Source organism: Podarcis filfolensis (genome assembly GCF_964270895.1).
Source record: "Podarcis filfolensis genome assembly, chromosome: 14".
Lineage (NCBI taxonomy): Eukaryota > Metazoa > Chordata > Lepidosauria > Squamata > Lacertidae > Podarcis > Podarcis filfolensis.
This window is the reverse complement of record NC_139616.1, coordinates 26,104,670-26,119,715: the sequence shown is the minus strand read 5'-3', so window position 1 is coordinate 26,119,715 and position 15,046 is coordinate 26,104,670. Positions and strand designations below refer to the sequence as shown.

At 46.7% G+C, this 15,046-nt stretch overlaps 1 protein-coding gene across 1 annotated transcript in view; it reads right to left on the bottom strand.

Moving 5' to 3' along the window:
- The window catches only part of MAP2K5 (mitogen-activated protein kinase kinase 5), a 933,658-nt gene that overhangs the window by 349,279 nt on the left and 569,333 nt on the right, over window positions 1-15,046 (bottom strand). The gene's annotated exons all lie outside the window — the stretch shown is intronic.

Sequence of the window (15,046 nt, the reverse complement as noted above, 5' to 3'; positions counted from 1 at the left end):
TGACGCGCAAGCTGATAAGGCAGTAATTGAGAGCAGGCTAGAAGACAGCCAAAGCTCGCCGGAAATACAAACACAAGCGAATAGACTCAGAGACAGCTCAGAACAGGAAGAGGCTAGAGCTGATCCAATAAGTTCACACAGTCAGCAAATGGGAGGGCTGTTAGACAGGAAGCAAAACAAGAGACCTAAGGTGCGAAAGTTCAATATATTCTATAGACACCGGAAGGAATCTTCAGAAGGGTCATCTTGAGTAATGATGCCGGAGGCTTTGTTAGAGCCGTCCGGAGCCAGCTGTTTGTTTTTGCAATAATTTCTCCTTTTTAATTACCTACGCTTACTGTGTTATCAAGCTGGGAACCTGGACTCCTGACACATGGATGCAGAATAAAAAGAATGTCTGGAGGGTCCTTTAGAATTGTAGAATTGTAGCGTTGGAAGGGACCTCAAGGGTCATCAAGTCCATCCCCAGCAATGCAGGAATCAAAGCGAAAGAATCCCTGGCAGATGGCCACCAAAACTCTGCTGAAAAATGAACAGTGAAGTCCACCACCTTCCCCGATCGTCCTTTTGACTGTTCTTACCTCCAGGAAGTTCTTCCTAATGTTTAGCTGGACTCTCCCTTCTTGTCATTTGACCCACCAATTTGGGTCTTCCCCTCTGGAACAGCAGAAAACATGCTTGCTCCATCTTCCACGTGAGGAGGGCCTTTCTTGTATCACCTCTGAGCCTTCTCTTCTTCAGGCTAAACATTCCTGCCCACCTCCTCCTCCTGTTCCCCATAAAGCTCAGTTTCAGATCTGTCTTTTGTCAACCTAGTGCCCCCCAGATGTTTTGGGCTACCACTCCCATCAGCCACAGGTAGGTCTGTTAATGGTGGGTGGGGCTGATGGAGAACCCCAGGTTAGGGCATGTCAGAGTAGGTGAACTAATAGCCGGTGTTCTGTGCAGCTTTCTGTTCACCGTTTGATAACTCTCTTCTCTGGAATTGGTGAAAAGCAGAGAATAATGGAATTACCTGACAAAGTCAATGCTTTCTGACAGGCTCAATTAAATAGCCTGTATTATGTCTCTATCTTACAGTTAATGGAGCGGGCAAAGAAAGTACATTAGCCAAAGGGGAAGAAAAATTGACATTTGATCTCTGTTGCCTCCGCTCGTCGCTTTCCTCTGAGATCCCTCGATCCCTCCATTAGTTAGAGTTCTTTCTCAGATGTGGTTCAAACTGAGTCCTTTGCCCACCCATCATCCACCGTCCTGCATATACACAATTCTGATGTGAAACTGATGTTGGAGTCCTATAACCAATCCATTATTTGGTGCTTTGGTTGAATGTCTAGGTTCAAGGGCAAAAAACCCCCCAGAAACTATTATTGGTCTATGCTGAGAAGATATAAATTGCAAAAGGGAATTTAGAAATCTGACCGTGTCACTGCTCAGGCTCAAAGCTGATTCCTGGGGATGGGTTTGGCAGCTCAGAATGAAGCCGTCCTTCAGAGCAGCTATTATTAGCCTGGCTGTTTTGATTTATCAATAAAATATGATGCGGAGAGCACTGGGGCTTTGGAGCAGAGCAGCGCCACCCGCAACATGCATTTCTTATGGGGCCATTGTGTCGCTTCTCAGATAATTGAAGCCATTCATGCGTCATAATGCTGCACACAGTGCGCCCTAATGATGCGGAAGAGGGAGCCTAAATGCATCTCACCCACAGCTGATCCACAGAGAGTGCATTGGCACAGAGCCTCTGGGACGTTGGCAGAGCCCAGGGAAACCACCCAAAAATCCAACACCTGAAGCCAGTCTGGATAGGTGTCCCACAGAGGAAGGGAAGACCTTCCGTCAAGTCTAAGGCATTCACAGTCCCTTCGGTCTTTATGGCTTCCTTACATTGTAAAAGAGGCCTGGACAGGAAGAGAAAGTGCGGAGCGGGGTGTCCAAAACCTGGGGTCCTTTCTCAGAGTAGCCAACCAGAAGCCTGCAAGCTGGAAATGAGTACATGGCAGTCTTCTGTTCACCTGAAGATCCTGGCAACTGGTATTCAGGAGCATCACTGTCTCCAGCTGTGGAGCCAGAACGTCTCCACCCCCATCATTCAGCCTAGACACCAAGGTCCAGCTCCAAGGGCCTTCTGGTGGTTCCCTCACTGCGAGAAGCCAAGTTACAGGGAACCAGGCAGAGGGCCTTCTTGGAGTGACTGTGGAATGGCCTCTCATCAGATGTCAAGGAAATAAACAACGATCTGACTTTTAGAAGACATCTGAAGGCAGCCCTGTGTAGGCAAGTTTTTAATGCCTGATGTTTTATTGCTTTGTTATTATTAATATTCTGTTGGGAGCTACCCAGAGTGGCTGGGGAAACCCAGCCAGATGGGCGGGGTATAAATAATTCATCATCATCATCAGTATTATCCTCCTTAATTTTTTCCAATTCTCTTTTAAAGCCACCCAAGTTGGTGGCCATCACTGGGGTGGGGTGGGGTGGGGTTCCACAGATGTGCCGCATGTCCTTTATTTGATCTGCCCCCAGTTTTCCAGTGTTCAACTTCATTTGAAGTCCATGAGTTCTAGGAGTTGGGAGAAAGGGAGAAAAATGTTTCTCTCTCCACCTTTTTCTTTACACCATGCAGTTTTTGTTACAGTTCTATTATGTTGCCTCTTCGTCCCCTTTTTCTCTAAATTACAAATCCCTCCCAAAGGGTTGCCTGTGGTGCAAGTGGAGAGGCACCAAAGGCTGGCCGCTGGAGGCCCTGGTTTGATCCTGCCCCCTTGGCACCTTACAGGAAACGAGAGCAATGCTAGCACCCTGAGTCGGGTGCCGTCAACTGAAACTGCACGGCTACGTGATTCCGGGCAAAAGTTTTAAAGCCAAGACTTCAGGGTAATGTTAAAGGCGGCCCAGTTAAAACCATTGCCCTTTGCCTTCCTTGTCCATTAGCTGGCTCTCCAGAGAGTTCCAGCTGCTGTTTTGCTGCGCTGCTCTGCCAAGGTTAATGGGGAAGAGGTGTGCTAAATGGGATTGCAGCAGCAATGGGTCACCGTCCAGGCATGCGTGGAAATCGCGATGCGGAAAGTAGAGACAATCGTTGTTCTTTTTTTTAGAGTGAAAAGTGGTAAGATGAACAAAGGCATCGTTGTCCATCCTGCAGGAATGCCTCCCCACACCCCCACTGTTGTTATCTGGTCCAGCAAGTTTTACAGGCCTTTAGAGCCTTACAGAAACCTGCCGGACCTGTTTGCTTAGTCTACCCACATCTAAGAACAGTGGTACCTTGGGTTAAGTACTTAATTCGTTCCGGAGGTCCATTCTTAACCTGAAACTGTTCTTAACCTGAAGCACCAGTTTAGCTAATGGGGCCTCCCGCTGCCGCCGCGCCGCCAGAGTACGATTTCTGTTCTCATCCTGAAGCAAAGTTCTTAACCTGAGGCACTATTTCTGGGTTAGCAGAGTCTGTAACCTGAAGCGTATGTAACCTGAAGCGTATGTAACCTGAGGTACCACTGTAGAAGGATCCCTCTTTCAAAGGACTCTCAACTCTCTAGAAGTAAACACAGACCATTTGTCTCCAGGCAAAGTCTTTTTTGGCATGTGACATGGATTTATCCATCCTTTCCACACACACACACCTCAGCCCTCAGAGCATCTGGATGCACCAGCTGTGCTGTCTGGGGCTAATGGGAGTTGCAGGTGCCCAGTTGTCTCTGCCAGCTGAGTCCAACACATAAAGCCTCTCACCAAGTAGACTCCCTCCAGCCCGTGAAAGCTTCTGACACGAGAAGTGAGGCTCCTCTCTCCTAAGCTGCAGATGAAGACGCTGTGTGTGTCCTTCATTCCCATTTGGAGGGTGACATTTTCTCAAGGGAAATAAAGCTTCATAAATGAAAGGGAAGGGTCATAGCTTGGTGGCTTAGCATCTGCTTTGCATGCGGGAGGTGCCAGGTTCAACCCCTGGGCAGCATCTCCAGGTAGGACTCCTTGGCTGAAATCAGTGTTGAGCTAGATGTGACATAGTGGTTAGAGTGACGAGGACCTGGGAAAGACCAGGTTCGAATCCCCACTCGGCCAAGAAGCTCTTTCTGGGGGACCTTCGGTCAGTCCCTACCTGTCACCCAAACCTACCTCATAGGGTTGTTGTGGGGATTAAATGAGGTGGAGGAGTGAAAGTAGATGAGAACGCTGGATTACAACAGGAAAATAAAGAAGAAAATAAGAATATTTCACACGGAACTACAAAGGACTAACCCGCTTGTTAAACGAACTTGGAGGCTGTTAAAAATAAATGAAGGATCAACATCAGAAATGTTCATTGGGACTATTGGACTAATTAAGGAATTCATTACAATATTAGATCATCACTCCCTGAACTTCAGAGCATGGGAAGCCACCCAAAGATATATAATTTGGCGTGATTATTTGGCTTTTTTGATTGTATGATAATTTGGAATGTTTTAATGTGGTTTTCATTGGATTGTTAAAATGGAAAATTATATATATATATATATATATATATATATATATATATATATATATGTGTGTGAGGCAGGGAGAAGCATGTATGCTCCTTGGAGGAAAGAAAAAAGGTGGAATCTAAATGCAAAATTAGACGGGCAAGTGGTTTGACTTGGTATAAGGCAGCCTTCTGTATTCTTAAATAAAGCACGGCAGCTGGAATGCACTCCTGTCTGAACACTCCCCCCCCCCAAAGAAGCTATGGCACAATGCTCTTTTGCAGGCCCTCTCTGGAGCATGCTCAGAAGTCTGGGAGCTGCAGCTGCAGAGCAGGGAGGTGAGCCCAGACCCTGCTGTTCTGCCTGGCTGCTGCCTGGCCTTGCATTGCATCTGCGGCCCTTTGGAGGCCGGCAGATCAATTAGCATCAATTATGCATCAGCCACTTAGCTCACTGCCTTCATCTGCCCCCAGCTGTGTCTGTGGAGCGACAACTCACGTCTTCCTCACATCACAACAGCCTGTCAGGGAGTGCCTCCTGGCCCACCGGCAAAATATGACTGATGGATGGAGACAGATCCCACCTCCCACTGCTCCCTCCTGGAGATCTGGAAATTGTTCGAAGTTTATGCACACCGTAAATACTCAGGGCTGGATATGTAAATGGTTAAATATGCCTATAGCATGGTGTAGAATGCTGTGACAAAGACCAGGGGCGATGAGCTGGACAGCCCCGGTTGAAATCTCAGCTTAAATTTAGGCAAGTAGGAACAAAGGAAAGTGCTTTATCCTGGGTCAAATCCTTGGTCCATTTGGCTCAGTCTCGTGTACACTGACTGGCAGTGGCTCTCCAGGGTTTCAGGCAGGAATATCGCAGAACCTAGGTCTTGCCGATCAGAAGGTCGGCGGTTCGAATCCCCGCAACGGGGTGAGCGCCCGTTGCTCGGTCCCTGCTCCTGCCAACCTAGCAGTTCGAAAGCACATCAAAGTGCAAGTAGATAAATAGGTACCGCTCCAGCGGGAAAGTAAACGGCGTTTCCGTGTGCTGCTCTGGTTTGCCAGAAGCGGCTTGGTCATGCTAGCCACATGACCCGGAAGCTGTACGCCGGCTCCCACAGCCAATAAAGCGAGATGAGCGCCGCAACCTCAGAGTTGGTCACGACTGGACCTAATGGTCAGGGGTCCCTTTACCTTTACCTATCTCCTGGCAGCCTTACCTGGAGAGGCTGTGGATAGAACCTGGGACCTCTGTATGCAGATATTTCACCACAAAGCTTCTGTTAGGACTGGAGAGCAAATGTTATGGTGCCTCCAGGCTCTTGTTATTTTGCAAGATTCAAGTGTGTATCATGGAATTTAGGTTTGTGCAATTACAGATTAAAGCGCTCTGTCACCCTAGTGAAAATCCAAATAGGGGAGCGACATTGATTACATCAGGAATCTCCAGATTCAGGGAAGCGGCGCAGCTGGAGGAGAACCCCGCATGGACGAGGGGGAATTAAAGGGGGGCACAAGGGCTTCATAACTACTGACTACTAACTTCATAACTAAGCTGTTATGAGTCTAAACTAGTTAGTAGTTAGTAGTTTAGTAGTCTAAACTACTAACTTCATAACTAAGCTGAGATATAGATGGGCCCAGAGCCGCTTTTAAAAAGAGTCCGTCTTGCTGTGGTTTGGAAAGAGATAGTGAAATGAATTGGAAAGTGTGGGAAGACAAACTGCTAGCAGGAAGTTGTAAGAACACCCCACAAGCGAAGCAGGATGAAGGTTGGATGAATGATTGTTGTCTTGCAAACAAATCAGAACAAATGCTCAGTAAAGACCAGACAAGGGGACGCAAGATGTTCTGCTCATTATGCATTCATGATTATTTGTGCTCATGAATTGTGATATTGGAACGGTTATAAGCTTCCAATACTGTTTGTGCCTGCAAAAGTGTCTCTGCTTCCAGTCAGGGCTCATTCACATTTCCTCTTGTCTCACGGTTTCTAGACACGGGTTCAAGCAGTTCCCCCCTTGCCCCACTCCTTTCCCTGCTCCTTAGCTTTAGATCGGAGCAAATGGCAATTTGGATTTTATCCAGATTGACGTTTGATCTGATTTAGCACTAAAGAGCGGGTTTTCCACTTAAGTGACCTTTTTTAAAAAATGTATTTTTATTAGATTTTATAGGCAATTTATAAAGGTAATACAATAAACAACCAAACAACAACAGCATTAACTAAGAAAGTGGGAAAGGTAAATGGCATTGTGACTCCATGAACCTGCTACCTAGCTGCTAGGTAGCTGTTAGGTAGAAGAACAATAGTAGGTAGGAGAGGCAGAGTATGTGAGCCGAGCTGGAAGCAGGCTGGAAGCTGGATACACAAGAGGCATGCTTGCTTTGTGCTGGATCCAAAGCTGCAACTCAAGGAGAAGCAAGATCTGTAGGGGTGTTAACACTGGGAGCCCCTCCAACTTATGCTCAGGTTGTATATGTGTGTAAATAAAACTGGGGACTCAGCTACATTAGTAAAGAAAACCTGCTTTATATGCGTTATAACACCGTAACACCAGATGGCGCTGTGGAGCCCCATCTTTCGCCAACGTGATTTTCCACTTTGAGGTTTGCAACGCGTTTTCTTGAAACACTTTTTTTTGATGTGTCTAGATCCAGCCCATATTTCCTAAAGAGACAATAGTCTCCGCTGACCATCATTCCAAGGAAACAGAACCCTGAGTAAGAGTCTGGAAGCCCTGGAGTCTCCTGCCACTTGGCGATTGGTGTGGCATGTAACACTATTTTGTTCGGCAAGGAAAAGGCCTCTTACTGCTCCTTCCCGTCTTGCTGCTGCTGCTGCTGTGAGGTGTGTTGAACAGAAGGACTTTTCAGTTCTTCTGGAGATGAAAGGTAAAGGTAAAGGGACCCCTGACCATTAGGTCCAGTCGTGGCCAACTCTGGGGTTGCGGTGCTCATCTCGCTTTATTGGCCGAGGGAGCTGGCGTACTGCTTCCGGGCAGTGGCGTAGCGTGGGTTGTCAGCACCCGGGGCAAGGCAAGTAATTTGCGCCCCCTAACCCATGGATTTGCGCCCCCTAACCCGTGGATTTGCCCTAACCCCCAGATGTTGCGCCCGGTGCGGCCGGCCCCCCCTGCACCCCCCACGCTACGCCACTGCTTCCGGGTCATGTGGCCAGCATGACTAAGCCGCTTCTGGTGAACCAGAGCAGTGCACGGAAACGCCGTTTACCTATTTACCTATTACACTATGGAGTGATACCTATTTATCTACTTGCACTTTGACGTGCTTTCGAACTACTAGGTGGGCAGGAGCAGGGACCGAGCAACGGGAGCTCACCCCATCGTGGGGATTCGAACCGCCGACCTTCTGATCGGCAAGTCCTAGGCTCTGTGGTTTAACCCACAGCATCACCCGTGTCCCTCTGGAGATGAAAGGGACAGACAAATCCATGCACGTGGAATCCCATCACACGCACACACACACACACACACACACAGAGCTTTGCCAATTACCGTCCCAGGAACAGAGCAGGGCTCCCCTGTGAGCAAGAATGGGAAGCAACTGAAGAAGACGGATGCGGCACTGGAGGCAGATGTACGTGGAGAGCCTTAAGAAATGCCAGCCAGTTTTAAGCATCAAGCCCTACTTTATCTGCCTGCACAGAGCCCAGGAAAACAGGTAGGATTGTTGCAGACAGAAACAAATGCCTCCACCGCGGCCCCAGGTGTGTCCTGGGGAGAGTAGCAAGGTGGGCTCCTCTGCCCATGACCGTCACCAGGGCAAAAAGCTTTCGTTAGCTGGGTTTCCTGAAGATTCTTGTTCACACATGAATGTACATCCCTCAGTATTTCATCTCTCAGTGACCCACTGCTGAACATTCTGGGTGCCAGGTGAAAACATTTCTTTTCAGCCAAGCCTTTGGCCTTTAACTTGGAGAGTTTTAAATACCGCAGCCTCCTTTAGGATGGGCAGAGAGTGTATATGAATGATTTTAGGCTTTTATTTTATTTTAGTTTTGTACTGGTTTTAATTTTTGCATTGCATTGTAAGTCATTTGAGTTTACTTTTCATTTTTCTAAAAAAAAACCACCTGATGATGATGATGGAAGAACTGGCAGTGTGATGAATGTACAGTGGTACCTCGGGTTAAGAACTTAATTCGTTCTGGAGGTCCGTTCTTAACCTGAAACTGTTCTTAACCTGAAGCATCACTTTAGCTAATGGGGCCTCCTGCTGCTGCCACACGATTTCTGTTCTCATCCTGAAGCAAACTTCTTAACCCGAGGTACTATTTCTGGGTTAGCGGAGTCTGTAACCTGAAGCGTATGTAACCTGAAGCGTATGTAAACCGAGGTGCCACTTTAATGTATTAATGTCAATAACTTTTTTTTAAGATACCAAATAATAAAAACTGCTGAAAGATTCAGGACAGACAAAAGGAAGTACTTCTTCACCCAGTGCATAGTTAAACTATGGAACCCGCTGCCACAGGAGGCAGTGATGACCACCAACCTGGATGGCTTTAAAAGATGACTGGACAGATGTATTAGTGAAGGAGAGGGCTCTCATTGGCTGCTAGCTGTCATGGCTATGTTCTCCCTCCACTGTTGGCGGTAATCTGCCTCTGAACACCAGTTGCAGAGCAGCACAAGAGGGGAGCGTGCCCTTGTGCTCAGGTCCTGCCTGAAGGCTTCCCATTGGGGCATCTGGTTGGCCACTGAAAGAACAGGATGCTGAACTTAATAATAATAATAATAATAATAATAATAATAATAATAATAATAATAAAATAATTTATATCCCGCCCTCCCCAGCCGAAGCCGGGCTCAGAGCAGCTAACAACAATAAAAGTAACACAGTTTACATAAAATCACAATCAAATTAATTGAAATGCATTCTAAAATCAATTCAAAATCAAATTAATGGCAACCATTGGGCTAGAGTTCTATGAGGATTACCAAAGGAGGGGGTCAGACTGTGCCTTGGCCAAAGGCCTGGTGGAACAGCTCTGTCTTGCAGGCCCTGCGGAAAGATGTCAGGTCCCGCAGGGCCCCAGTCTCTTGTGACAGAGCGTTCCACCGGATCGGGGCCACGGCCGAAAAAGCCCTGGGCTCTGGTTGAGGCCAGCCTAACCTCCCTGTGACCCGGGACCTCCAAGATGTTTTTGTTTGAAAACCGTAAGGTCCTCCTTGGGACATACCAGGAAAGGCGGTCCTGTAGGTACGAGGGTCCTAGGCCGTATAGGGCTTTAAAGGTTAAAACCAGCACCTCAAACCTGATCCTGTACTCCACCGGGAAGCCAGTGCAGCTGGTATAGCACTGGGTGAATGTGATCCCGCAGCGAGGACCCCGTAAGGAGTCTCGCCGCGGCATTCTGCACCCGCTGAAGTTTCTGGGTCAGTCTCAAGGGCAGCCCCACGTAGAGTGAGTTACAATAATGGGCCTTTGGACCAATCCAGCAGGGCTTTCCTTATGTTCTTAAAAAGCCCATCTCTCTCTCTCTGGTTGTCAGTAGATATTCCACCTTCGTTCTACTCCAAGGAGGCCCTGCCAAGCAGAGCTACTGCGAACCAACAAGGATGTGCCCATTAGCAGAAGTCATGTATCCCTTGGTATGGCAAATGGAGCATGATGGGCAAGTTCGGGTTGTACCACATTCCCCCTTGCACGCTTTTCATTTTCAGTTTATTCGATATACATGTACGCATGCAAACTCCCCCCCTTTTTTTTTACTCATGGCTGATTTTGCCATAAAATAAATGTCTCCTCTGAATGATTTTCTGCCCCCTCCCTGCAAACAGAGGAGTCAGCATATTGCACAGGCCCATCATAAAAACGGCATATAAATCTGCCGGGAAATGTGGTTTAGCAGGAGTATTTGTGTAGGGATGCAATCGGTCCCTTGTGGGCAATTGATAATAAAGAGAGAACCTCAGCCAGAGAAGCCAGAGTCCCCGAGCCCCTGCTTTCTGTGCCCATGTTACTGAGTTGCTCTCCTGAATATGGTGGGTGGATGCCTTCATTTTATTTTTATTTAATTCTTTTTTTAAAAAGCAAGCGAAAGCAAAGATTAGCCCAGCTCTCCTCCACCACCCCTTTGCCCAGCCGCCCACTATTTTCTTTGCAATGAAAGGCAGCCTGCAGAGAAGTCTGCATGGAAACGGCGAGGTCTGGACCCTGTTTTTGATCACAAATCTTTCATGTAAAATGTCTGTGGGTTTTGCATTCTAATGCAAGCTCCCCCTTTTCTTTCTCTCCTACAGCTAGCAGCCAGCAAGGCCACAGCTGAGGTAGGCTTTGCATACGACCCAACAGACTTCGGGACAGAAATGCAGATTTCTGTGATTTGAAGTTTATATACCCATTTATACAAGCTCAGCATAGGATGGAAGGTTCACAGTGTCAACTCTCCAGTGGATCCTGCTCCCATTAGGTTTCTTGGGGGCGAGCAAGGATTCTTATCAAGAGCAAGTCAAGCCTCTTGTTGTGTGTCTCTCAGGCCCAGTTTCAAGGCTGCCCTGCAAACAGGAGGCATCTTGATGACATCGCCTCCAGAAAGGGGAGTGAGGGAAGTAGAAAAATATACTTCCCCTTCCAGAAGAATCTCCAGCTATTCAGTTTCTGTGGCAACACATCACTTGTACTTGACCATCTCTTTGGTGATGCAAAGGACCATTCTCCCAAAGAGATTGTGAAATCCAAGTTAAGTTTGTCAAGGCCATTGAACCTCTTTTTACCTCCAGAGTCACAGGATTCTTAGTGGGGGATATTGAATCTAACTCTAACACCAATTTAATTACAGAACAAACAGCTGCCAGCCCCATGGGCGTAGCTGGGATTTACGTTAGAAGGGGGCAGGACACACACCTGCCAGCGTCCTCTGTCTGGCTCTATCTAGCAGATTCAGAATGAAATGTCTTAACAACAGTTGTTTTAAATTACAGTTGTACCTTGGATCCCAAATGCCTTGGTGCTTGGATGTTTTGGCTCCCGAATGCCGCAAACCCGTAAGTGAGTGTTCTGGTTTGTGAACGTTCTTTGGAACCCAAACGTCCAATGGGGCTTCCGCAGCTTGTGATTGGCTGCAGGAGCTTCCTGCAGCCAATCAGAAGGTGCACTTTGGTTTTGGAAGTTGAACGGACTTCCGGAAAGGATTCTATTGGACTTCCATGATACGACTATACTTTCTTTTGACCCCGTGTCCAGAAAAATCTTTCTACAATTTCTACTTTTAGTTAAGTATTTTCTTTATTTAGTTGATGGGGGGGTGCCCCCCGACTACTCCTATGACCCACAGAAACCAGCTGTTCCTGTGGTTTTTCTGCCATGGTATATGAGGCCTCTGAACTAAGAAGGCAGGGCAGGATGGATCCCTTGGCCGGAAGAGACCGTGGTCAAGGTTGGCTAACTTGACCAAAAGCAGAAGCATACTAGGACTCAGTTTCTTGACTTTAAGAAAGCCGACTTCACAAAACTTAGGGAAGTGCTGGGTGAGATCCCATGGACAGTAATACTAAAAGGAAAGGGAGTTCATGATGGCTGGGAGTTTGTTAAGAGGGAGATAGTAAAAGCACAACTTCAGGCAATACCAATGAGACGGAAACATGGAAGGTGCCTAAAGAAGCCAGGGTGGCTATCTAAAGAACTTTTAACTGAGTTAAGATTAAAAAAGGATGTGTACAAAAAATGGAAAAGGGGGGAAACCACCAAAGAGGAATTCAAACAAATAGCCAGCACGTGTAGACACGAAGTCAGAAAAGCTAAAGCACAGAATGAACTCAGGCTTGCTAGAGAGGTTAAAAGCAACAAAAAAAGGCTTTTATGGGTATGTTCGTAGCAAAAGGAAGAACAAAGAAACAGTGGGGTCACTCAGAGGAGAAGATGGTGAAATGCAAACAGGGGACACAGAAAGGGCTGAACTCCTCTATGCCTTCTTTGCCTCAGTCTTCTCCGATAAAGAAAACAATGCCCGACCTGAAGAATTTGGAGCAAATGATTCGGCAGAGGAAACACAGCCCAGAATAACTAAGGAGATAGTACAAGAATACTTGGCTAGTCTAGATGTATTCAAGTCTCCAGGGCCAGATGAACTGCATCCAAGAGTATTAAAAGAACTGGCAGATGTGATTTCAGAACCACTGGCAGTCATCTTTGAGAATTCCTGGAGAACAGGCGAAGTCCCGGCAGACTGGAGGAGGGCAAATGTTGTCCCTATTTTCAAAAAGGGGAAAAGAGAGGACCCAAATAATTACTGCCCAGTCAGTCTGACATCAATACCAGGGAAGATTCTGGAGCAGATCATTAAGCAAACAGTCTGTGAGCACCTAGAAAGGAATGCTGTGATCACCAATAGTCAGCATGGATTTCTGAAAAATAAGTCATGTCAGACTAACCTGATCTCGTTTTTTGACAGAATTACAAGTCTGGTAGATGAAACGAACGCAGTGGATGTAGCCTACCTTGATTTCAGCAAGGCATTTGACAAGGTGCCCCATGATATTATTGTAAAGAAGCTGGTAAAATGCGGTCTTGACTATGCTACCACTCAGTGGATTTGTAACTGGCTGACTGACCGAACCCAAAGGGTGCTCATCAATGGTTCCTCTTCATCCTGGAGAAGAGTGACTAGTGGGGTGCCACAGGGTTCTGTCTTGGGCCCGGTCTTATTCAACATCTTTATCAACGACTTGGATGATGGACTCAAGGGCATCCTGATCAAATTTGCAGATGACACCAAACTGGGAGGGGTGGCTAACACCCCAGAGGACAGGATCACACTTCAAAATGACCTTGACAGATTAGAGAACTGGGCAAAAACAAACAAGATGAATTTTAACAGGGAGAAATGTAAAGTATTGCACTTGGGCAAAAAAAATGAGAGGCACAAATACAAGATGAGTGACAGCTGGCTTGAGAGCAGTACATGTGAAAAGGATCTAGGAGTCTTGGTTGACCACAAACTTGACATGAGCCAACAGTGTGACGCGGCAGCTAACAAAGCCAATGCAATTCTGGGCTGCATCAATAGGCGTATAGCATCTAGATCAAGGGAAGTAATAGTGCCACTGTATTCTGCTCTGGTCAGACCTCACCTGGAGTACTGTGTCCAGTTCTGGGCACCACAGTTCAAGAAGGACACTGACAAACTGGAACGTGTCCAGAGGAGGGCAACCAAAATGGTCAAAGGCCTGGAAACGATGCCTTATGAGGAACGGCTAAGGGAGCTGGGCATGTTTAGCCTGGAGAAGAGGAGGTTAAGGGGTGATATGATAGTCATGTTCAAATATATAAAAGGATGTCACATAGAGGAGGGAGAAAGGTTGTTTTCTGCTGCTCCAGAGAAGCGGACACAGAGCAATGGTTCCAAACTACAAGAAAGAAGATTCCACCTAAACATTAGGAAGAACTTCCTGACAGTAAGAGCTGTTCGACAGTGGAATTTGCTGCCAAGGAGTGTGGTGGAGGCTCCTTCTTTGGAGGTCTTTAAGCAGAGGCTTGACAACCATATGTCAGGAGTGCTCTGATGGTGTTTCCTGCTTGGCAGGGGGTTGGACTCGATGGCCCTTGTGGTCTCTTCCAACTCTATGATTCTATGATTCAGAGAAGGCCCCCGTTTTGTTCTGTGCCTCACAAAGGGAGATGTTGGTACTTCCTTGGAAAGTTTGGCACAGCTGGACGGAATCTGATTTGTGCTAGCAGCACCCATCAAAGTCCAGCCCTGGCAGCTGCTTGCAATGGGAATATGGGAAGAACAGGTAAAAGTGGCAGACAAGATGGACTGTCTGACCTGGAATAAGGCACTTTTATGCATCCCCTGCTTTTTGGGGGGTGGGGTGGGGAATCACAATCTGCTTCTGCAGAAGAATTGCTTCTTATGCTGTGAAAGTAGCTGTGAAAATCCCTGGATTGTACGCTTTATATTAAGTGAGTGGTTGGAAGCGAAATCTCCTTCCAATTACTCATACATCTGCTGATTGAGTCACATGAATTCTCTCTCAAGGAGGGATATTTTGAATGGTGAGGTGCTGGCTCCCTCTGGTGGCGAAGAAAATTAATGTTGGCAGAGGAAGGAAGTGGGCTTAAAAATGTAGGGGGGCTAAAACACACTTTGAACATTTTTACATTTTGAGCAGGTGGGAAGGGGCACAGGAAAATAATAATTTGATTTTAAACAGCTCTTAAAACCTCGGTTTTTCAAAAATGCAGTATTTTGAGGGGGGCTGATTGGTAAATTTTAATTGTATATTATACTGGTAATGTGCACTTTGAATACTTTAAATGTTTATTTTATTTTGGAATTCATGGATTTGTATCTTAAATGGTTGCAAACCACTTTTGGAGGCATTTGTGTTTAAAAAGTCTATCTAAAAAGTATTTTGCATTTATATGGCACTTTCAAATGTTCAAAGTGTTTCACATCCAGTTCCTTGCTGCCATCACTTGCTATCTATCTCTATTTTCCCTGTATTACAGAAAGGAAGGCCGAGGCTGCAAGGTGGGAGGGGTGGTTTGGCCTAGGCCACTTGGTGCTGTCACAGCTAAGGAAAGACTTGAACCAGGCACTTTCCTGATTTGCCTCCCAGTGTCTTACCCAGTATG